The 26020-nt window shown below is 42.1% G+C and overlaps 1 long non-coding RNA gene across 3 annotated transcripts in view; it reads right to left on the reverse strand.

The window, feature by feature from the left end:
- Positions 1 to 1893: 1893 nt before the first annotated feature.
- The window catches only part of LOC128121403 (uncharacterized), a 94787-nt gene continuing 70660 nt past the window's right edge, over positions 1894 to 26020 (reverse strand). The window contains exons 10-12 of one of the 3 annotated variants that reach the window (XR_008222205.1): positions 15467 to 25710; positions 14676 to 14711; positions 1894 to 2466 (exon numbers count right to left, since the gene is read on the reverse strand). This is a non-coding gene — a long non-coding RNA (uncharacterized LOC128121403). Of the gene's footprint in view, positions 2467 to 7916; positions 8713 to 14675; positions 25711 to 26020 lie in introns of those variants that run through there. The other 2 variants (XR_008222200.1, XR_008222193.1) reach the window with 2 other exon arrangements.

Genomic DNA, 26020 nt, shown 5'->3' on the forward strand with positions numbered 1-26020 from the left:
GGGCGTTGTCTCTAAAAGCCACGGAGGCAGTTTTATTAGGATGTAAGCGATTTTCAGTTTCTCTGGCCATTAGGTGGCAGTGTTGCACAAGGCAGCGACTACGGCGGCCTCTTCCCCCGCCCTGTGTGTTTGAAAAAAAACTCTATAGAGCATTTTTTTTCCTTTTTCTTTTTCCCTCTCTGCCACTGTTCTGTGGGGCCCAGCCTCAAACTGAGGATAGAATAAAGCACATTCTGCTCATTTGCCTCCATACAAACTTCTTTGCTTTTCATATTGGCAATTTTTCTTATGGGCCCACCTAAGCACCCCAGCTACATTTATTTCCATTTCTCTGTAAGTACTATTTTTTTCAAACTTGTCCTGAATTTATAGGCTTATGGTTTATGGATATGGGTTTGTGGCTAATGTTATTGCAGTGTGAATGTCATTTAACCCAGGAGTGTGTTCAAAGAAGGCGTCGCTGAGGGCTTCATGGTGCACTCCCGGAATCCCACCAGGGCTGTGGACAAGTCTCTCAAGGAGGGAAGCCATCAACACCGACAAGAAAACCTACTGAATGAATGAGAAAGTCAGTAATATGGACAAAAAAAGCCAGCAACATGAAGCAGAAATTCAGCAAGGAAACTGAAATTTGAAAAATGAAAAGTGAATGGAAATGTTGGAAATGAAAAAAAAAATCAGTGAATCAAATAATCTACAGGGGAAAGCAACACTGATCAAGAAAGTCTTCCAGAGATAGAAGTAGAAAAAATGTCAGGTAGGAGGTTGCTCATACCTGTAATCCCAGCACTCTGGAGGCTGTGGTAGGATTATTACAGTTACAGGCCAGTTTAGACTACAGAGTGTGACTTGGTGGCAAACCAAACAAAAACCCCCAAACAAAGAAATGAGGAGGATGTAGCTCAGTAGTAAATTGCTTGCCTAGTATGTACGTATGGGGCCCTAGGTTAACTCTCAAAAACTGTAAAATAAAAATCAATCTATGAATACGCATGACTACGTCATCTAAAAACATCAAAATATGATCAACAGAAGAAGTCTAAGAACCCAAGAGACAGAAGCAGCAGAGATAAAGACTGAAGTACGCTCAGCGCTCAATGAAATGTACAGAAAGAGTTAGGTACCCAACACGGGCACAGCCAGAGAAGAGCCTGTCCATGACTTACTATGGTCAACATGTCGAAAACTCAAAAGGGACAACATTCAAAGCTTCCAGAGAAAAATGCAGGAAAATGTAAATTCTGGCTGTCCCACCAGTATGACAAAGAAAACCAATGCCTGCAAGGCTGTGGGGAAAAGGCAGCCTTCTGCATTGATTGTAAGAATGTAAATTAGTCTAATCACCACAGACACCAGTGTGGATGTTCCTCAGAACCCTACAACTACAACACGACCCAGATATACCACAGAAGGCTGTATACTCTAAAGGGATCAAAGGCAGCGAACAGAGATACTTACACACCCAAGTCAGGATGCAACAGAGACAGTAGCCTGGCCACGTCTACCACTGCGCTATTCACAGGAGCTGAGAAAATGGAATTAGGCTAGCTGTTCACCAACCAATGAGCAGACAATGAAAATGTGGTACACACATATACACAAAATGGAATTTCACTCAGCTGTGAAGAAAAGTGAAATTATGACATTTTCAGGAAAATGGATCAGACTGGAGATAATAAATGTTAAGCAAAATAAGTCAGACACAGAAAAACAAATACCCCATTTTCTCTCCTATGTGGAAACTCGATTTAAATATACATACATATACACACATATGTACACACATACATACGTGTGTATATGACACAAAAGTATAATGCGGGGCTATGAAAGTGGAGGAACAGGTGTAAAGGGTGGGAGAGAGGGAAGGAGTGGAAAATGGAATACACACACACACACACACACACACACACATCATGAGAGCAGAAAGAACACTATTTAGAGAGAGAAAGAGGACCAGCAAGAGGAGGATGGGATAGGGGAGGGCAGTGGAAGAGGCAAGTAAGAAATATCTAAAAGTTTAGGGTGGAGACACCAGTGACCAGAGAGATTTAATTTTTCTATTTTATTTATTTTTCCTTTATTATTGTTATATACACACATAATACATATATACATATAACCACATGCATACATAAATACAATCAGTGAGTTCACTTAGTGCTGCTCAAATGTACATTTTTAAGAAGGACCATTTGATAGTGAGTGGATAAGGAACTGGGGTGGGGAACTCATCCCTGGGAAAGGCCGATTCCTCTCTCAGCAGTCAGCAAACTGCTTGCAGCTCTCCATCAAAACTTGGGGCCTTGTGAGATTTTCCCCTTCCGCATTGGCACGTCCGTGCTGTTGTCCTTGTTCGGGTCTTGTTTAGGTGATCACATTGTTGAGAGTCCATGGGTGCAGCTTCCCAGTCATATATAGAAGGCACAGTCTCACAGCTGACTTCCTGCGCCTCTGGCTCGTACACTTAGGGACATAACCAAACATGGTATAATATGCTACAATAAGACCAGGTACACACCATTACATAAAGACTAGACGGGGCAACCCAGTAGAAGGAAAAGGGTCCCATAAGTAGGCAAAAGAGTCAGAGACAACCCCCACACACACTGTAAGGAGTCCCACAAGAATACCAAGCTACTCAGCCATAGCATATATGCAGAGGACCTAGGTCAGACCCCTTCAGACCCCCATGAGTCCCAGCCAATTGATTCTGTGGGCCATATTCTCTTGGTGTCCCTATGCCTCTGGTTCCTCTGATCCGTCCTCCTCCGCCTCCACAGGACTCTTGGAGGTCTGCCTAATGTTTGGTTGTGGGACTCTGCATCTGCTCCCATCAGTTGTTGGATGAAGTCCCTATCATCTCTTTGATGATGCTTCTGCTAGGCTCTGATCACAGAACACTGCAGGCAGGACAGACTGCAGGTCAAAGGTTCTGCAGCTGGGCTGATGTCCCATTCCCTTTGTTTGAGGCCTTGCCTGGTTACAGAAGATTGCTGGTTCAGGCTGTGTCCCCCACTACTAGGAGTCTTTGCTAGGGTTACTCTCATGGATTCCAGAGTTTTTGTTGGACTGGGTTTCCACCTCACCCCCAAAATGCCATCCATTTTCTTTAGTTTCTCCCAGTATTTACTCTCCCACCTCCAGTTGGTATCTTCTGTTCCCAACCCCACCTACCCCCTGTTCATCAGCAATATCTGTTATAGATTTTCTTCCTAGGGAGATCCATGCATTCCTACTTGAACCCTCGTTTCTTAGCTTCTCTGGGTCTGTGGGTTGTAGCATGGTTATCCTTTGCTTTACAGCTAATATCCATTTATAAGTGAATACGTATCATGTTTGTCTTTTTGGGTCTGGGTTACCTCACTCAGGATGATTTTTTTTCAAGTTCGATTTATTTGCCTGCAAATTTCATGATGTTATTTTTTTAATAGCTAAGTAATACTCCATTGTGTAAATGTACCACATTTTCTTTATCTTCATTTGAGTTGAAGGGGCATTCTAGGTTGTTTCCAGATTCTGGTTATTACAAATAATGCTGCTATGAACATGGTTGAGCATGTGTCCCTGTGGTATGATGTAGCATCCTTTGGGTATATGCTCAAGAAGGTGTAACTGGGTCTTGAGGTAGACTGATTCCCAATTTTCTGAGAAACCACTATATCGATTTCCAAAGCAGATGAACACGTTTGCACTCCCACTAGCAATGGAGTGGTGGTTCTCTTGCTCCACATCCTTGCCAGCATGAGCTGTCACTTACATTTTTGATCTTAGCCATTCTGACACGTGTAAGATGGTATCTCAGTGTCATTTTGGTATGCATTTCCCTGATGGCTAAGGATGTTGGGCATTTCTTTAAGTGTTTCTCAGCCATTTATGTTTCCTCTGTTGCTAACTTGTTTAGATCAGTACCTCATTTTTTAATTGAATAGTTTAGTTTGTTGATGTCTAGTTTCTTAAGTTCCTTATGTATTTTAGATGTTAGTCCTCTGTTAGATGTGGGATTCCATTTATTTATCTAAGTGAATATGCTACTGGTGTTCTGTTCAGGAAGTGGTCTCCTGTACCGATGCATTCAAGGCTATTCCCCACTTTCTCTATCAGGTTCAGTGCTTTATGTTGAGATCTTTGATCCACTTGAACTTGAATTTTGTGCATGGTGATAGATAAGGATCTATTTGAATTCTTTACATGCTGACATCCAGTTAGATCAGGATGATTTGTTGAAGGCACATTCTTTTTTCCATTGTATATTTCTGGCTTCTTTATAAAAAAATCAAATGTCGATATGTGTCTGGATTTACCTGAGGGTCTTTGATTCAATTCTATTGGTTAATCTGCCTGCTTTTATGCCAATACCAAACAGTTTTGATTACTACATCTCTGTAGTACATCTTGACATCAGGGATGGTGATGCTTCTGGAAGTTCTTTTATTGTACAGGATTGTGTTAGCTGGGTTTTTTATTTTTTCATATGAAGTTAAATATTGTTCTTTCAAGGTCTGTAAAGAATTCGAATTTTGATGAGGATTATTTTAATCTGTAGATTGCTTTTGGTAGGGTGGCCGTTTTTACTATGTTAATCCCATCCATAGGTGAGCATGAGAGATCTTTCCATTTGCTGATATCTTCTCCAATTTCTTTCTTCAAAGAAGTTCTTGTCATACAGGTCTTTCATTTGCTTTGTTAGTTACCCTAAGTTACTTTATATTATCTGTGGCTACTGTGCAGGGTGTTGTTTTCCTGATTTCTTTCTCAGCCCATTTCATTTATTGTTTGTATACAGCAGGGCTACCGATTGTTTTGAGTTAATCTTATATCCAGCCACTTCACTGAAGGTGTTTAGCAGCTGTAGGAGTTCCTTGATAGAATTTTTTGGGTTGCTTGTGTATACTATCATATCATCTGCAAATAGTGATACTTTTGTCTTTTCCTGTTACTATTTGTATACATTTGATCTCCTTTAGTTGCTCTATCAGATTTTCATATGTAGAACCATCCCTGTATCTCTAGGGTGAAGCCTTCTTGATCATGGTGGACGCCTTTAATCCCAACACTCAGGAGGCAGACCAGGCAGATCTCTGTGAGTTTGAGGTCAGCCTGGTATGCAACAGCGAGTTCCAGGACAGGAACCAAAGCTACACAGAGAAACCCTGTCTCAAAAAACAAATAAATAAAAAAATAAATGAATAAAAAAAATGAATAAATGAATAAATAAATAAATAAATAAAATTGTCAGTGTTCCTTTTGTTTGTATTTTGTGGAATAATTTGAGAAGTATTGTTATTAGCTCTTCTTTGAAATTCTACTACAATTTTGCATGCAAACTGCCTGGCTCTCGGCTTTCTTTGGCTGGGAGACATTTTTTAAAAAGCTTTTTTCTTTTTTATATATTATTAAGAAATTTTCTATTCATTTTACATACCAACCACAGATTCCCCTGTCCTCCCTGCTCCTGTCCCCCAGCCTTCCCCCCAAACCCACCCCCCATTCCCACTTCTTCCAAGGCAAGGTCTCCCTCCCATGGGGCATCAGCAGAGCCTGGTACATTCAGTTGAGGCAGGTCCAAGCCCCTCTTCCCTGCACCAGGGCTGCGCAGTGACCCACCAAAGGTACTGGGCTCCAAAAAGCCAGTTCATGCACCAGGGATGGGTCCTGATCCCACTGCCTGCCTGCCGCCCCCACTAAAAAGTTCAAGCTAAACAACTGTCTCTCCTATCCAGAGGGCCTAGTCCAGTACCTTGGGGTTATTCCAATTTTTGTGTATCTGTTGAGATTTGCTTTCTGACCGAGCACGTTGTCAATTTAGAGAAGGTTCCATGGGGTGCTGAGAAGAAGGTGTATTCTTTTGTGTTAGGGTAGAATGTTCTGTGGGTATCTATTAAGACCATTTGAGTCATAACGTCTGTTAGATACCTTATTTCTCTCTTAAGTTTCTGTCTGGCAGACCTGTCCAGTGGTGAGAGTGGGGTGCTGAAATCTCCCACTACTAGTGTGTGGGGATTGATGTGTGATTTAAGCTTTAGTAATGTTTCTTTTACATATGTGGGTGCCCTTGTACTTGGGGCACAAATGTTCAGAATTCAGACTTCATCTTGGTGGGTTTTCCATGTGATAAGTATCTAATGTCCTTCCTGATCTCTTTTGATTGATTTTAGTTTGAAGTATATTTTATTAGATTTTAGGGTAACTACACCATCTTGCTTCTTAAATTCATTTGATTGGATAGTCTTTTCCCAGCCTTTTTTCTCTGAGGTAGTGTCTGTCCTTAAAGTTGAGGTGTGTTTCTTTTATGCAGCACAAGGATGCACCCTGTTTTTGTATCCATTCTGTCAGCCTGTGTCTTTTTATAGGCAAATTGAGACCATTGATATTAATGGATATTAATGACCAGTGATTGTTAATTCCTATTATTTTTTTGTTGGTAGTGTTGTGTTTTTCCCTTCTTTGGTATTTGTTGGTGTGGGACTATCTATTGCCTGTGGTTTCATGGGTACATCTAAGTTCCTTAGGTTGGATTTTTCCTTCTAGAGCTTTCTGTAGGGCTGGATTTGTGGGTGGGTATTGTTTAAATCTGGTTTTATCATGGAATATTTTGTTTACTCCGTCTATGGCGACTGAGAGTTTTGCTTGTTATAATAGTCTGGGTTGGCATCCATGGTCTCTTAGTGTCTGCATAATGTCTGTCCAGGACCTTCAGACTCTCCATTGAGAAATCAGGTGTTATTCTGATGGGTCTGCCTTTATTTATCTGGCCTTTTTCCTTTGCAGCTCTTAATATTTTTCTTTGTTCTGTATGTTTAGTGGTTTATTATGTGGCGAGGGGACTTTATTTTTTGCATCCAGTCTATTTGGTGTTCTTTAAGCTTCTTGTATCTTCATAGGCATTTCCTTCTTTAGGTTGGGAAAGTTTTCTTCTATGATTTTGTTGAATATATGTTCTGTACTTTTCAATTGGTATTCTTCTCCTTCTTCTATGCCTATTATTCTAATGTTTGGTCTTTTCATGGTGTCCCAAATTTCCTGGATGTTTTGTGCTCTGACTTTTTTGGCTTTAGTGTTTTCTTTGACTGATGAATCTATTTCCTCTCTCATATCTTCAATGCCAGAGAGTCTCTCTTCCATCTCTTGTATTCTGTTGGTTATACTTGCATCTGTAGTTCCTCTTCATTTACTCAGATTTTCCATTTCCAGCATTCCCTCAGTTTGTGTCGTCTTTATTGTCTCTATCTCAGTTTTCAAATCTTTGACTGTTTCCTTCACCTGTTTAATTGCTTTTTCTTGGCTTTTTTTAAGGGGTATATTGATTTCTTCCAATTTTTGTTTGTTTTTTCCTCAAATTCTTTATTGATTTCTTCCAATTTTTTGACTGTCTTTTCTTTGATTTAAGGGAGTTTTTCATGTCCTCTTTAAAGGCCTCTTTCATCTTCTTAAAGTCATTTTTAAGGTCGATTTCGTCTGTTTCTTCTGCATTGGGATGTTCAGGTCTTGCTGACGTAGAACCACTAGGTTCTGATGGAGCCATATTGGTTTTTATGTTGTTGACTGTATTTTTGCACTGGCATCTACCCATCTCTTCCTCCAGTTGGTACAAGCTGTATCTGTGTCTGGGGGAGGCTCTCTTGGTCCAATCAGTGCTGATGGACTCTGTGTCTCAGGGAGCAGCTCTTAGTCCAATTGGCGCCGGCAGGCTCTGTCTCAGGGAGCAGTTGCAGTCTCCGAGGAAAGGTGGGGTTTGGAGGAGGTAGGGCTTGAGGGCTACAGGATCTAGTCGGGGATGGTTGTAGTCCGATCTGTCTGCAGGAGACCTGCCTACTGGCCTGAAACTGGGACAGCAATGGGTGGTGGTGTGGGCCCAAAGCCTTGAGGCTGGGGTATTTGGCTATGAGGACAAAGACTCACCTATTAGTCCAATCGGCGCTAGCGGGCTCTCTCAGCATTTTATTAAACCCATTCCAGTGATAAATCTTTACAGTATACAAGAGCATTCCACAGCATTATAGATCTTTATAATTGTTTTTATATGCTGTAAAAAGAAGTGTCTTTAATGAGGAGTGAGGTCTACATTTTTCTGTGTGTATATAGATAAATATTTAGAATGCAGTTAAATATTATACTAGTTTAAGAAAGTGGCAGTAGTAGGTTCCTCTAGGTTCATGAGCCAAGGGCAGTTGGCTAAGTCTATAGTACCAGGCATGAAATCCCTCCTATTGAGCTGGCCTTAAGTCCAATTAGGTGGCATTTTGTTATCCCCAAGATATAAGTGCCACTATTGCATCTTTGGGCATATCTTGCCATGCTGGCCATTGTACTTTGTAGGCTTTATATGTGGGGAGGACTTTTTCCCATGGTAGTTCTTGTGCCCTGGGGAAGAGGATTTCAGGGCATCAAGCTCAGTTCCTCTAAGTCCTGGATCTGAAGTTTGCATTTTCTTCAGATCCCAAGATGCTACCAAGACCAATGGCAATATTTTATATGATTTGGGGAAGGGTGTTGCTTGGACTCCCCTGACTCACAACTCAAAAGGAGAGGAAACCAATCTTTTCAATACATTCCTTACGATGTGGTAACATTTCCCTTTTGCAGGAAGAGTGTCAATGCAAATCCCAATTACCACAGAATGTGTAGTGGAGTTTCCTCTATTTAGAGAAATGGCAGGGTCAGCAGAGTGTGATGGAAAAGGTCTCCGCTTTCTTGATCATGGTATCTTCCCTGCAAAGTAAAGATGCAGTAACATCTTATTTTTAAACTATATACAAATATATAGTTGGTGAAATTAATATACTATTTAAAAGCACAACTTAACTCCATCCTAGGAAGTAGGTAGGCAGACTGCAAACCTTCACATCTTCTTCTGTTCCTCCAAATCAAATCCTCCAGTCTCATTCCCAGCTCTCTGACAGAACACCTGCTGTACCCTCATCCCCCCGCCCCCATCTCTGGTGGGTCACACAGATTTTCCCCTTATAACTGCCCTCCCAACACTCATAGCTTGATCCCAGCCCCCAACTCCGGCAGGCACTCCCTGGGAACCCACAGGCCACTCTGACCTTGGAAGCAGGTAGGCTGACTGCAGATCTTCACTTCTCCTTCTATTTCTCCAAATGGAATCCCCCAGTCTCATCCCCAGCTCTGTAGCAGACCTTCTTCTGTGGCCTCTCCTCACTCTCTGCCCTCATTCCCAGGGGACTATTTAAGCAGATCCTGTAGCTAGAGTTTTCCTGCCTGGCCCACAGTCAGGACAAATCTCTCTCACCTGCCAGTCCCACAGCCGCTCAGACCCAACCAAGTAAACACAGAGACTTATATTGCTAACAAACTGTATGGCCGTGGCAGGCTTCTTGCTATCTACTTCTTCTATCTTGAATTAACCCATTTCTATTAATGTATAAGTTGCCACGTGGCTCGTGGCTTACTGGCCTCTTCACATGCTGCTTGTCATCATGGCGGCTGGCAGTGTCTCTGACTCAGCCTTCCACTTCCCAGCTTTATTCTCCTCCTTGTCCCGCCTATACTTCCTGCCTGGCCATTGGCCAGTCAGTGATTTATTTATTGATCAATCAGCAACACACTTGACATACAGACCATCCCACAGCACTTCCCCTTTTCTTTGTAGCTAGAGTTTTCCTGCCTGGCCCACAGTCAGGACAAATCTCTCTCACCTGCCAGTCCCACAGCTGCTCAGACCCAACCAAGTAAACACAGAGACTTATATTGGTTACAAACTGTACGGTCATACCAGGCTTCTTGCTAACTGTTCTTACAGCTTAAATTAATCCATTTCTATAAATCTATACCTTGCCACATGGCTCGTGGCTTACCGGCATCTTCACATGCTGTTTGTCATCGTGGCGGCTGGCAGTGTCTCTCTGATTCAGCCTTCCACTTCCCAGCTTTATTCTCCTCCTTGTCCTGTCTATACTTCCTGCCTGGCCACTGGCCAATCAGTGATTTATTTATTGACCAAATCAGCAACACACTTGACATACAGACCATCCCACAGCAAGATCCTGGTGGAACACCCTGCTTTCCCTCACTCCTGTGAACCCTCTCACCGACCCCAGCCCATCCCTATTCCTAAGTCTTAGGTACCAATACCCAGGAACGTTTTACATGGAACCCTCGGTGCCCACACCTATCAGGACCCCAGAAGATTTTCCTAGCAGCCAACACAGAGACACCACATACTCCTAAAAATCAGAGAGGAAACAGAAACCAAGGAACAAAACACCCACCCAACAAAGACAAGACCAGATAACAGCACCTAGAATTACAATCTTCCCAAACACAGATGCCAAGACACCAGCATAAAAACACAATCAGTAACAGCTAGGACAATGTATCTGTCTCCACTAGAGCCCAGCAACCCTACTTACCTAGCAAGAAAATTAAACCTGAGGGAAATTTGAAACTAAAAATTTAGGAATTCAAACAGGAACTACATAGGCAAGACTCACCAACACAATACAAGAGATGGAAGAGAGAATCTCAGGCATTGAAGATACAATAGAAGAAATGGATACATGAGTCAAAGAAAGTGTTGAATGTAAAAAACTCCTGAAACAAGATATACAGGAAATCTGGGACACTATGAAAATAAATCTAAAAATAATAGGAAAAGAGAAAAGAAAAGAAAGCCAGGTCAAAGGCACAGAAAATATTTTCAACAAAATCATGGAAGAAAACTTCCCTAACCTAAAGATGGTGAGGTGAGGTAGCTGTGGCTTGTTCAGCTTCTCTGATCTTCCAGCATTCACCCCAATAACTGGCCTCAGGTTTGATCTTATTAATAAGAACTTTTAAGATTCATGCTACACTCACTTATATGTGGATATTAGCTGTGAAGTCAATGGTAAATAAGCTACAATCCATACAGCCACAGAGCTTAAGTATAGAGTAAGGGATTAGAAGGAACAAATAGACCTTGCTAGGAAAGAGAAATAGAATAGATAGCTATGGATAGATGGATGGGGGTGGGGGTCTGGAATGGGAGGATCAAGTGAAAAAGGGGAAAGGAGGAGTGGGGGGAAATACAGGGAGAGAGAGTTATAATCATGGAACATCTTGAAAAGGTAGTATGGAAATGGACTACAGAAGAAACTTACTAAAATATATACCTATACAAAGGTGATCTAAATGAAATAATGGGGAAGACAGAGTCCTAACTGGACATCTCTTGTCAGTACAGGGATTGGATTACATCTAATTGAGTTCTTGGCCAAAGGTGCCCCATGGGGATCCTCAAACAATCCAGGCTGTTGCCAAGACAACTGACAAACTGACAGCAAGGCCCATTGCTGAAGACAACACCTACACAACTCATTGAACATGGAGATGTCAAGCTGGTCCCTACATAGAGTCTTAACTCCTATTTTCCAGCATCTGTGGTACAGGAATATACTCTGCATGCTCTCAAAAGAGAAATGTAAACTCCAAGCCAGCCACAACCCCTCTATCTACAATAGTGTACTACCTGCAAGATACGCTAGTGTAATGGTGGCACCCAGCCAATGTCCCATTTGACTTAAGGTCCAATACATGAGATGGAACCCATACCCTACACTGCTTGGGTGACCAAGAACATGAGATTACGTAGCCCAGGGACCTAGGGTCAAACCAAACACTACTGTTCTTAAAAAACAATAAAAGGACTCCTAATGACATTCTGCTATACTCATAGGTCAGTGCCTTGTTCAGGCATCATCAGAGAAACTTCCTCCTGCAGCAGATGGGAACAAATACAGAGACCTACAGCCAGTCGTTATGCAGAGACTGAGTGGCCTTGGAACACTCAGCCCTAAACGGGATGTCTCTATCATATCCCTTCCCTCAGAGTTCAGGGAACCCCAAGGAAGAGGAAGTGGAAAAAGTCAGAGGGGTTGGAGGAAACTAAGAAAACAAGGCCCTCTAAATCAACACAAGCAAAGCTCATAGGAACTCACAGGGACTGAAGCAGCATGTGCAGGGCCTGCACAGGTCTGCACCAGGTCCTCTGTGTGTATATTATGGCTTCCAGTTTAGTGTTTTCATGGGACTGTTGAGTGTGTGAATGAGTGGGTGTCTGATCCTTGTGCCTTTTCATGGGCTCTGTTCCTTCTGTTGGTTTCTTTTGTCCAACTTCAATGTGAGAGCTTTTGCTTCATCTTATTATATTTTATTTTGTCTTATTTAAAAAATGAATGAAAATTTAGCCCCTAGGGTAAAAGTTAACAACCAAACTGTCATTTATACCTTCTGGGAGAGGAAAAATTAATTTTCCCAAATGGAGTAACCTGGGTATAGCAACCACTCCAGGGCAGGCCTCATGTTCATATTCAGGAGAAGTTGATTAACACTGCACATTGTGTGTGTGTGTGTGTGTGTGTATACTTACATTTGGTTACAGTTAGGTGTCTGCTTTTTTTTCTTTTTGAATGTTGTTTTATTTTGTTTTCTTGGTTTGGAGGTTTTGTTTGTTTCCTGAGAAAGACCTTAAAGTTGGGTGGTTAGGGAGGCAGAGAGGATCTGGAAGGACTTGGGAATATGATCAAAATATTTTTTTGGGGGGTTTTTCAAGACAGGGTTTCTCTTTGTAACAGCCCTAGCTGTCCTGGAACTCACTCTGTAGCCCAGGCTGGCCTTGTACTCAGAGAGATCTGTCTGCCTCTGCCTCCCAAATGCTGGGAGGCTACCTAGTAAAGAGGACCCTAAGAAAGACATAGGGATCACCCAACGACAGAGAAATGGATGAGATCTACATGAGCAAACTGGGGGGAGGGGAATGGAGAGCAAGGGTCGGGGGAAAGAGAGCTTAGGGGAGCAGGAAGTCCCAGCTGGATCAGGAACAGAGTGGGAAAACAAGGAAAGAGATACCATGATAAATGAAGACCCCATGGGAACAGGAAGAAGCAGAGTGCTGGAGAGGTCCCCAGAAATCCACAAAGATACCTCCACAATAGACTACTGGCAATGGTCGAAAGAGTGCCTGAGCTGACCTACTCTGGTGATCGGATGGCCGAACACCCTAACTGTCATGATAGAACTCTCATCCAGTGATTGGTGGAAGCAGATGCAGAGATCCACAGCTGAGCCCCAGGTGGAGCTCCAGGAGTCCAATCAGCGAGAGAGAGGAGGGATTATATGAGCAAGAGATGTTGAGACCATGATTGGAAAAAGCACAGAGACAACTAGCCAAACTAGTGGAAACACATGAACTGTGGACCAATAGCTGAGGAGCCTCCATGGAACTGGACCAGTCCCTCTGGATAAGTGAGACAGTTGATGAGCTTGAAATGTTTAGGGGGGCCCCCAGGCAGTGGGACTGGGACTGGCCCTTGGTGCATGAGCTGGCTTTTTGGAACCTAGGGCCTATGCTGAGACACTTTGCTCAGCCTGGGTGCAGGGAGGAGGGGACTGGACCTGCCTCAACTGAATCTACCAGGCTGGGCTGACTCCCCATGGGAGACCTTGCCTTGGAGGAGGTGGGAATGGGGGGTGGATTGGAGGGGAAGGTAGGAGGGGGGTGGGAGGACAGGGGAATCCGTGGCTGATATGTGAAATTAAATTAATTATAAAACAAAAATATTTATAAAAAAAAGATGTGTGCCACCACCACCCAGCCATCAAAATAAATTTAAACTTATAAATTGTTTTAAATAGTAAAAATGCAAGTTAATATTTGGTGGCTCTGGTTCCTGATCTACTTCCTAAATGATGTTAGGGTTATCTCTTCTGAAAAGGAATATTAGAGCAGCAATAAAGGCCCATTAAAAGAAAAGTTCTGGTCAAGAGAACAGAATCTCAGGCTTGAGTAGACTTACATTCCAGCTGAGCATGTCAATCATCTGGCCAAGGGACCAGGACAAAGGGACCACAGCTAGGAAGGCAATCATACTAAGTCACTCTAAAGACATACAGTGGGCTGGGCATATTGAACATGTTGGTCCACACAGTCAATATCAGCACTTGAAAGGCAGCTGGGCCTTGTGAGTTCAAGGCCAGCCTGGTCTACCCAGTGAGTTTAGATTTCTGTGAAGAATTTTGTGGGAATTTTGATGGAGATTCCATTGAATCTGTAGATTGCTTTTGTTTGGATGGTAGTTTTCACTCTATTAATCCTATCAGTTATGTGTAGTTATTGTTTTTTTCCCTTCTCTTTTTACTCTTTGGGGGCCTGCCACCCAGCTCCCAAATAAATCACATGGAGTCTTATTCTTCCTTAGGAATGCCTGGCCTTAGCTTAGCTTATTTCTAGCCAGTTTTTCTTAAATTATGCTGTCTATCTTTTGTCTCTGGGCTTTTACTTTTCTCTACTTCTGTATACCTTTCCCTCTCACTCCATGGCTGGCTGTAAAACTGGGTGGCTGGTCCCTCGCATCCTCTTCTCCTTTTCTCGTTCCTTGATCTTTTTCTCCCAGATTTCTCCTCCTATACATTCTCTCTGCCTGCCAGCCCCACCTATCCCTTCTCCTGCCTCGCTATTGGCCATTCAGCTCTTTATTAGACCATTAGGTATTTTAGACAGGCACAGTAACAGCTTCACTGAGTTAAACAAGTGCAACATAAAAGAATGCAACACATTTTTGCATTGTTAAACAAATGTTCCACAGCATAAACAAATGTAACACATCTTTAATTAACATTCCACAACATAACTTAAGATTAGTAAGAATTAAGCCAGGTGTGATGGCACATACCTAGAATCTCAGTCACTCAAGAAACTCAGGCCAGACCTCCATTTCAAAACAAAACAAAACAAAACAAAACAGAAGAGAATTAGTAAGAATTAGCATAAACACTAATTCATCTTTACCACATAATCCATCTTTAGTCTTCAACTTACAGGGTAACTGATGTTTTAGGTCAAATGCAACTGTGTATTCAATGTGTAACAAACCCTGACAGCTACGCAGGTACTAGGAGTCTACATAAGAAATGAAAATGTCACTTTCATTCCAAAAGAATTTTTATTTTCCAGACTTTAGGTTTTAGGGACTTAGCAGACATTAAATTCAATATAATTGAGTGGGGGGAAATCTATCAACCTGAGACGTTTCCCAAATCCCAAATGTGTCTAATATGACATATATTTATGTATTTATTTATGTATTTATTTATTTGAGATAGGATCTCACTATGTAGCCCTGGCTGACCTGGAGTTCACTATGTAGTTCTGAAGCAGCTGGCCTGATAGAAAGATGGAATGACCCTTTGAAGACACAGTTACAGTGCCAATTAAGTAGCAGCAGCCTGGAGGGCGGGGCTGGGGCAGGCTTCTCAATATGGCAGTATATGCTTTGAATCACCATCCAATACATGATACATTTTCTCCCATAGCCAGGATCTAGTAACCAAGGGGTGGAAAAGGGAACAGTTCCACTCGCGATCACCCATAGTGACCCACTATGAATATTTTTGTTCCCTGTTCCCATGACCTTAAGTTCTGCTGGCCTAGAAGTTTTGGTTCCAGAGAGGGGCGCACTCTTACCAGGAGCCACCAGAAATATTCCATTGAACTGGATGCTCAGACTTCCTCTTGGCCACTTCGGGCTTCTGATGCCCTTAAGCCAACCTGCTAAGAAAGGACTACCTCTTCACAATGGAGGTAAGAAGGATTATGTCTGGAGTAAGCAGATCTTTTAGGGAGTCTCTTGGTGCTACCATGCCCTGTGATTAAAGTCAATGGGAAACTACAACAGCCTAATCCAGGCAGGATGACAAAGAATACAGACCCCTCAGGAAAGAAGGTATAGGTCACTCCAGGAAAAGAGCCAAGAGCTGCTGAGGTACTTGCCAAGGGTGGAGGAAATACAGAATGGGTAGTAGAGGAAGGTAGTTATAAATATCAGCTAAGGCCACATGATCAGTTGCAGAAACAAGGATTATAACTGACACAAGTGTTTCTGTCATATTTTGTTAAGAATATATATGTGAAGTTATTTGTGTTTTCGTTTCTTTATTATATAATATAACACAAGAGAATATCAGTGGTTCATAATCATATTTAAGCTTTGAGATACTAAAAGAATGTCCCTCAAGGGACATTCTAAAATATAAAATGTGTTTGCAGTTGTACATGGGACAGTTATATCAAATCAGGCATAATTATAACCTAGTTATTATTTTCACTTAGAAAATAAGCATAACATAAGTAGATATAATTGTGTGTCAAGCTGACAAGGGGTGAATTTGTGATGGCTATTCTTGGTTGTCAACTTTACTATATTTGGAATAAACTAAAGCCTAAGCTGCTGGGTATAACTGTAAGGAGTTTTTCTTGATTGGATCATTTGAGGTTGGAAGACCCATCTTAAATCTGGGCCACATCTTCGGGTGGTAGCCTACAGAAAGGACATAGAAGAAATAAGCTTTTGCTCTTTGCTTGCTTGCCCTCATTCTCACTGGCAAGTTCAATTCTCCACTTGTATTAGAGCCTACTTCTTTAGGATGCTGACATATACTGAAGATTGTAACAGGGTCCCTGTAGCTGGAGTTTTCCTGTGTCTACACAGCTCCTGCAGCCGCTCAGAACCAAGTAAACACATAGAGACTTATAGTACTTATAAACTGTATGGCTGTGACAGGCTTCTTGCTATCTAGTTCTCATATCTTAAATTAACCCATTTCTATAAATCTATACCTTGCCATGAGGCTCATGGCTTACCGGTATATTTATATCTTACTTCTCATGGCGGCGGTGGCTGGCAGCATCTCCTAACTCAGCCTTCCACTTCCCAGATTTCTCCTCTCTGCTTATCCCGCTTATACTTACACTTCATGCCTGGCTACTGGCCAATCAGCCTTTTACTTATCAATCAATCAAAGTAACACATTCACAGCATACAGAAAGACAACCCCAGCACTTCCCCTTTTCTTTTTTTTTCAAAAAGGAAGGTTTTAACTTTAACATAGTAAAATTACATATAACAAAACAATTATCAAGCAAGAATTATAGTTATAATATCTAGTCTATTTGTATTTGGCAAAATTAAAGAAGATATCCTATCTATCCTATATTTGTGAGTCTAAGGTTTTATATCTAACTTATCTTTTATCATAACTAAGGAAATTATAACTATCTAGTCTTCAACTACATCAAAGACCTCAGAAGGATATAATATTACCTGAGAAATAGGAGAAGGACACAAGCAACTTTCTGGAGTCTTGCAAGAGTAGACAGAGACAGCTGGCAGCCTAGACAGTCATCCAAAGTTCCTCTGTAAAGTTGGGGCATCTGTGTTCAGCCCACAGGCCTAGAGTCTCTCAGTCACTTTTCTCTGTGTCTTGTAGAATGTCTGGCAGTTTCCTCTGTGAAGCAGGAACCTGAAGGACCATTTCGCCAAGCAAAGTTCAGTGGTTACCTTCCTATGGGTCCTGCATATCCAGTTGACACATCCTTTGGGAAAGCAGTCCAGGCAAGAACAGTTTCTTTCCCAAATGGCTATCTTTGCCAAGAAGAAGATTAACTCCATATAGAGTATCTTCGATGCCCATCCTCCTCTCTGAAGTAAATTGGTACTGCCAGGAGCAGACATGTCTCACTGTCCAGAAAGTCTAAATTTTTAAAACATTTTAAATGTCGTATTCTGTAGGTCTTTGAAGTGTTTGAAAACTACCTACTTAATTGAATTATATCTATGTATACCTAGAAAACCTAACATGACTATAAGTTTGACTATCACAGAAGACTAATTATTAATCTGTATTTTTAATTATCCATTACAATCTAAATGAGTTACATAAACATAATACCTCAAACCAGAGTGTGTGTGTATATATATATATATACATATATATACACATATATATGTATATATATATATATATACAGTATAACAAAATTAAGTTTAAACTTGTATCAATAAACTAAAATCCATAGCAATGTAAAACATTTCTAAACAAGTTGTTCTATAAAAGTAGGCTCATTAATCTACCCTTTCATCCTATCATATCTATATGTAGCTGGAGTTTTCCTGTGTCCACCCAGCTCCTGCAGCCGCTCAGATCCAAGTAAACATGCAGAGACTTATATTACTTGTAAACAGTATGGCCATGGCAGGCTTCTTGCTATCTAGTTCTTATATCTTAAATTAACCCATTTCTATAAATCTCTACCTTGCCACACGGCTCGTGGCTTCACGGTATCTTTACTGGCCCCAGACCTTAGTAAGCCTCCAGACCTTGGCAAAACTGACTCCATGATGGAAGTGCCATTCACGCTGTAAAAGTAAGTAAATGGACAGCACTAGCTGCCAAAACTAAAACAAAGGCCTAATCCATCAAAACCCACAGTTCTGGGAGAAATCTCTAAATGTACTAACCTTGCTTTTTAGCTCCTGTAATTTCACTTCTGACTAAAACTATTCTTGTTATCTAAAGTATGTCAACCCAGAACATGGTTTTTGTGCTTAAAAGCTCACCCTGAGAAAGGCTCAGTGCTACACTGGGATCCCAAACATAAAGTTTTGTCACTGACCAGCTAATAAAGACTTTCTGTTAGCTTAAACCCATGCCCAAGCAGTCTTCCCTGGAGGATACCCCACAACATTTCTGGAGGTTCCACTGAGATCTCCAGAGACTAAACCTTGAGACACTGGGGAGGGAGTCTCAGAGCCCTTTGGCGCAGGGAAGAATATGTTGGTCTAGGGACTCCTAAGGGGTGCACAACCTGAGTTCCACATCCCTAAGATTCCCTTTGATCATTTGGTGTCTAATGCTTTGGAGGAGTCTGACACCTCCACCCCAAAATAAATTAGAAAGTTACTTGGTCTGTCACCTCCTGCCCACGTTGGGCACCAGATAAAGTTGCAATTAATGAGGCAATTCCACGTAGTTTATCTGGTAGTTAAAAGAGGTTTATTTCAGGATAACTTGCAACTAGTAAAGGGGCCAGTTACAGGATTCAGGAGAGGTGAGGTGCAGTCCAGCATGGTTCTCTGGAGAACTCTGACTTAGTCTGCAATCCAGCATCCAGGATCACAAGGAGCCAAGAGAGTGGGCACATATGCATCTCGGGTCTTAAGGGATCCCATCTTGGCCACACCTCAGGGGCAGGTCATAGGCAGGTGTGGGAGTTACCTGTTGCCTCACTGGGGCAGTGCTTCAAGGCCAAAGCTGGAACAGCTACCCACTACATATCTTTCTATGTGTTTCTGTCAGTTCTGTTTCCCTGTATCCAGTGGCTTTCTCTAGTGTAAGAAACTCCTCCATTCAACCTGCGTTAAGTCCTGTGCTCCCTCCTGTTGCGGACTCAAATCCTTTTGGCTCTGCCAAGTTGCCCAGAAAGGGAAAAAGGCTCTGCTTGCTCCATTTGCAGAGTGCTCACTAGTTTCATCACTTGACTCTTGCTCATAGTCAGGGTTGGTCCTGGTCCCCAGATGGAAGTGAAGAAGGGTCAGGCCTGTCATTCTGAGGGTACCCTGACATCTAAGCAGAATGCACACAGGGAGGGGGAAATAGATCCCTAAGATACACATACCCTCCTAAGAAGCCCCAAGGTGGGGTAACAGTACCCCTGGGCTGAGCCCAAAGGAAAAAAGAAAGTTTCACTCCTTCCTCTTTCATGTTTTATATCTCCATTTCAACCAGTAATTTGGATAATTGAAAAATTCAAAACCCATCATTCTCTGAAAAAAGAAAAAAAGAGAAACTATCCCCAGGCCAGGCAGGGGGATCACTGCCAGACAATGCAGCCTGGATGGAACAGATTTGTCTTCTGTCCAATACAGACCAAGGAGACAACTTTTGCTAGGTCCTTTTAAGAAGGATTAAAGACAACTGCTAAAAAGATTTCCTTTGTCACCCAGCTGGGCCCCAGATATTAAAACAGTTATAATGTTTAAAATTTTAAATGTGTATGTAGGTCCCAGTTGCCTGAGATAGCGTAAAGCGTGTTTAACAACAGAGAACTGATTGGGACAAGGCATTTTGCCTAACTGAAACCACTTCACATTCTGATGAAGAGCTGCAGTTAGACTTACAGATACCCAGCAAAATTTTGGTGACAACATTCCTTCTGTCAGACGAATATCTGTTGTGGCATATTCTTTTTGTACACTGTCAAGATGTGTCACTTGGATTGGTTTAATAAAAAGCTGAAGCAGGATTTTTGGGGCAGAGAGTAGGCTGAGAAGAAGAACAGAAGACACCAGGAGATGCAGAGCAAGCAGGACGGGCACTACAGAGATGAGGTAATAAAGCCATGGGGCAGAAAGTAAATGAATAGAAATGGGTTAATTTAAGTTTTAAGCACTAGTTAGAAACAAGCTTAATATATCAGCTGAGCTTTTTTTTTTTGGAGACAGAGTTTCTCTGTGTAGTTTTTTTGTGCCTGTCCTGGATCTCGCTCTGTAGACCCCGCTGGCCTTGAACTCACAGAGATCCGCCTGCCTCTGCCTCCCGAGTGCTGGGATTAAAGGTGTGTGCCATCACCGTCCGGCTCAGCCAAGCTTTCATATTTAATAATAAGTCTCGATGTAGTGATTTGGGAGCTGGCTGGTGGTACAGAGAAAGACTCGCTACAGGTTATCACGTAGCAGGAAGTTCTGCCTCCAATCAAAAGATACAGTTGGACTGTCTCTCAGATTGACAATTAAGATTGCTGGGGTGTGGGCAAAAACCAACTCCAGGACTGGCCCAATACCAAGTTCTTCTAATTGTTCAACTAACCAGTTCAGCTACCCGTCCAGATTACATAGTACCCAATGGCCCTGGACACAAAAGGGAAATTGCAGTCCATGTTGCCTGGCTTGAAGAGACAGGCATCCTGGTGCCCTGTCAGTCACCCTGGAATACACCTCTCCCACCTGTGAAAAGACCTGGGATCTCTGATTCTCATGAGTTTGATTCTTCCAGAGAAACAGGTGTACACTGTCTTGGACCTGAAAGATGCATTCTTCAGCCTCCCATTGGCAGAGGTGAGTCAACCCATCTTTGACTTTAAATGGACAGACCCAGAGGGAGGTTACTGTGGACAACATACCTTGACCAGGTTGTCCCAGGATTTAAAGACACAAAATGCAGACTTCCTGCACTTCTGTCAGAGGTTTCCTGGAAAACTAGATTATAAAAGGACCACTGAGGGACTGCTGCATGAGTTATAGACCTTGAATTACAGAATGTCAGCTAAGAAAGCCCAACTTTGTAGGCGGCTACCTATCTTGGCTACCAGCTGAAGGGAGACAAAAGGAGCCTGTCTCAGGGTAGGGTTGCTGCCATCCTCAGATCCCAACTCCAAAGACTAAGAGACAGGTTCCAGAGTTCCTAGGTGCAGCTGGATATTGCTGGCTCTGGGTACCAGAGTTTGTGGGAACAGCAAGGCCTCTCTCTATACACCAGCACAGAGGGAGACACTAAGCCCCTGATCTGGACTGAGACTAAACAAAGGCATTTGAGGCTTTAAAAGAAGCTCTGACTTCTGCACCAATCCTAGAATTTCCAGATGAATCAAAACTTTTGTATTGGTTTGCCCATGAAACGAAAGACATTACAAAAGGAATTTTAACCCAAACTTTGGGGCCATGGAAACGCCCTGTGATATACCTGTCCAAACAATTGGACCCTGTAGCCACCAGATGGCCCACCTGCCTAAGAGATGTGGCAGCTACTGCTAGTCTGATGAAAATGCAAGCAAACAAAAACAAGCTAACTCTGAGTCAAGATCCTATACACGCAGCACCCCATGCAATTGAGGCCCTCCTCTGAGGAGCACCAATGCTGTCTGTCTGTCTAATGACTGTGACGCAGTACCAGGCCCTACTCCTGGACCACCCTCGAGTCTGGTTTGAGAAACCCACCTCCACCAATCCTGTTGCCCTCTTGCCTGATGACAACCTTCAGGTGCTCATCACTAACTGTCATGAGGTGAAAGATGAAACGAGGTACATAGAGGCTGCAGCAGTTACTTTAACTGAATTGATTTGGGCCCAAGCCAGGTACCACAGTGCAAAGAGAATTGATTGATCTGACCCAGGCTTTCAGTTGGGGAAAAGGGAAGTCCACCACCATATACATGGACCAACACTATGCTTTTACTACCATGCATGTCCATATGATCTATAGAGAAGGAAGGTTTCTCACTGCTGGGAAAAAGAACACTAGAAAATCTTGGCCCTCCTAGAGGCTATTTGGCTTTCCCCAAATTGCTGTCCTCCATACCCGCCACTGACCTGGTTGTCCAGTAAACTACTGATATTCTGATGACATACCCCTGACTCCATGCTGCCTGAGACTCTATGTTAAAGAAAAAACAGACAGCTCAAACCCACACACAGGATGATGGATGACACCAGAGGGAAAGATCATTCTCTCAGAAACAAGTGACAGGACTCTGGTAACTGACCTTCACCAGGCTACTCATCTGGAGTCCACAAAACTTTGTGAGTTGATCAGACCAAGGTATGTTATACCTAGATCGGACAAGCTATTGTGGGACGTCTCAGCCAGATGCCAGGTTTGTGCTCAAGTGAATCCAAACCAGAGACGTTACCCAGGAAGGGGTACAAATGAGAGACTAACACCCTGGTGAACTCTGGGAAAACTGACTTCAACCAAGACCTGGCCCTCCCGTACTACACATGATAGGAACTAACCAGACTGTCAGCCCATTGACTGACAAAACTCATCATGACTGGGGGCAGCCCAAATTAATGTGAGAGGACTTACAAGGGGATGAAACTTGTCTAATCTCCAAAACCTTTAACACAGGCACTTCCCCTTATTCCAGTGTCTGCTATTCTGACTTACAGATTAATTCATCTGGACAACAGCAGTATCACCGAGCCCCTGAGACTACTTGGTGGCATATACTAATGGTTTGACTAAATGTGCCTCTTCTGATACTTTCTAAACTAAGCAGACAGGTTGATGATCATACATAGAAATATTAAAAGTTATCATTTCTAAACTAACAATTAGATTTAATTACAGAATGGCCCTACAAATAAGAGAGGTTTAAACGTACTTCTCATGAGAGAAGGGGGACTATACATGGCTTTGGGGAAAACCTGTTGTTTCTATGCCAATCAATCAGGAGTAATTAGAAAAATCTTGCCATGGTTGGAAAAAACTAAAAAAGACATTGCCTTAGTTAGGGTTTCTTTCTATTACTGTGAAGAGACACTATGATGACACCAACTCTTATAAATGAAAACATTTAACTGAGGCTACCTTACAGTTCAGAGGTTTAGCCTATTATCATCATAGTGGGCGGCATGCAGGCAGACACGATGCTGGAGAAGCTGAGAGTTCTACATCTTGATTGGCTCGCAAGAGGAAGTGAATTGTAATACTGGGTGTAGCTTAATTAAGCATAGGAGACCTCAAAGCCCACTCCCACTCTCACAAAGACACACATCCTCATACAAGGCCACACCTCCTAATAGTGCCATTCCCTTTGGGGGCCATCTTTCAAACTACCACAGAAATTAATTATGTAATTGGTACCAGTCTGTATTCTCTTGGTCCCCTGACTAACTACTCTGCTATCAGCACTGGCAAGGCCTTTAATTCTCATTCTGATTGGATTAAAAGTGGGTCCTGCATCTTAAACTATATGGCCAATTATATATTAAATAAAATTAATTGCTCTTAGTACCAACTCCACCTCTTCAGAGCAGGATGAGTCCACAATTTGACTCATTCACTAAGACCAGTAGGGAATGTAACAGGGCCCCAGACCTTGATAAGCAACCCCCCCCACCAACCTTAGCACAACTGACTCCATGATAAAAGTGACATTTAGGCTGTAACACTCAACACATAGACAGCACCACCTGCCAAAACTAAAACAAAGACCTAATCCATCAAAGTCCATAGTTCTGGGAAAGTCTCTAAATATACTAACCTTGCTTTTTAGCTTCTGTGGTTCTGCTTCTGGCTAGCTGTTCTTATTACCTGAAGTATGTCAATCCAGGACATGGCCTTTCTGCTTAAAATTTCACCCTGAGATAGGGTTGGGGTTGGGATCCCAAACACTCTATGTAGTCGCAGGCTGGCTAAGAGATTTTCTATTGGCTTAAACCCACGTCCAAGCAGTCTTCTCTGATGGCTACCCCCAACAAAGACCAGCTAAGACATTTATTCTAGAACTTTCTACCAGGAGACAGCCATTATTGGAATAATCAGACCATAGGTTGTAAACCACTATAAGAAATCACATACACAATGAATATATGTGTGTGTATACATACACACACACACACACACACACACACACACACACACATATTAGTTCTGTTATTCTAGAGAACCCTGACTAATACAGGCCACTTGGGCTACACAGCCAGATCTCCATCTCAAAACAAAAAAGAGAATTAATAAGCATTAGCATAAATAGTAATTCATCTTAATCATGTAATATAATTTGGAGCTTTAATTTCCAGGCTAATTGGTGTTTTAGGTTGAACACAACTATCTATTCAATGTGTGACAAACCTTGAAATTACCCAGGTACAAGAGGTCTACATAAGAAAGTGTCACATTTCATTCCTAATGAATTTGTATTTTCCAGATCTTGGGTTTTAGAGACTTAGAGGGCATCAAGTTCAATATAATTGGGGGAGGGGGAACAGACTGGGAATTGTTCTCAAGTGTGCCTAACCTAATATGTATTTATTTATTTGAGATAGAATCTCACTCTCCAGCCCTGGGTGACATGGAACTCACCACATAGACCAGGCTGGCCTTGAACCTACACCTGCTTCTCTGCCTTGTGAGTGCTGGGATTAAAGGTGTGTACCACTATGCCCTACCTAACCTGATACTTAATATAAGTCAGATATAATTCATCTTCTTTATAACAGGCCCCCAGACTTTAGCAAAACTGACTCAGCACATAGACAGCACCACTTGCCAAACTAAAACAAAGACCTAATCCATCAAAGTCTATAGTTCTGGGAAAGTCTCTAAATGTACTAACCTTGCTTTTTAGCTTCTGTGGTTCTGTTTCTGGCTAACTGTTCTTGTTAACTGAAGTATGTCAACCTAGAACATGGTTTTTGTGCTTTAAAGCTCCCCCTGAAAAAGGTTTGGGGTGCACTGGGATCCTGAACCTCAGTGTAGTCACAGACCAGATAATAGACTTTCTATTGACTTAAACTCATGTCCGAGCAGCTTCTCTGGTGGATACCCCACAACATTCTTAAAGGCTGGTTTTTCTTCTAGACGCTAACTGTCATTTTGGCTTTCCACACACAGAATTTTAAACTGGTGCTTATTGCACATCCCATATGCACTTAATAGGTATCTCGGAGGATGGGGCTCAGACATCACTTTCCCACGATGCCCTATGGGAGATTTTGATAGATCAAAGCACTCTCTCCATTTATATTGTCATTATTTTTGACATTGTCTGATTTTATATTATATTCGCTATCATGGAAGTATACATCAATTATCATATGTTTTATAAAGAAAAATTAATTTTAAAGTTTTTTTCTATATAAATGTTATTCTAAAGTAATCCCTCCATTACTGAAATGTAGAAAAGCATCATTTCATTGTATCATTGTTCACTGCCAGTATTTTTATCCCAGAGTTCTCCCTTTTTTACTTGATATGAGAGAAGAGGAAGAAAAGGGGCCTCACAGAGGAGATGGATCCGTGATCTGTTGTCTTAGTAACAGCTCTGCTTCCCAGCTCTTGTGAGTGATTCAGCCCAGGCAGGGACATTGTGTTTGGCATCCAGGAGCAGGTAATAGCCTACCTTCCTCTTTGTTGTTCAGTGCTAAGAGGCTGAAACAAAAAGATAATGAATGTTGCCAGGGAAACCAAAGCAGAATCTATCAAGGCCATGAGGAAGAAATGTCAAGTATAATACAAAATGGATGGTAGGTCCATTTTCATCCTCCTACAATCATAGATTGAGACTCTTCTGTGTTCATTTGAAGGGTTTTGTTGTGAACATACAAGTGATTCTTTCTGTACACATAACCACAAGGACATAATGAAGGTCAGAAAGAGAGACACAGGAAAAGCAGAGAAACCAGACAGTAAATGGGAGAAATATAAATTTAAAAAGATCATGTATTTCCTTTTAAGACTC

Source organism: Peromyscus californicus, unplaced genomic scaffold (assembly GCF_007827085.1).
Source record: "Peromyscus californicus insignis strain IS unplaced genomic scaffold, ASM782708v3 Scaffold_10__1_contigs__length_136768540, whole genome shotgun sequence".
NCBI lineage: Eukaryota > Metazoa > Chordata > Mammalia > Rodentia > Cricetidae > Peromyscus > Peromyscus californicus.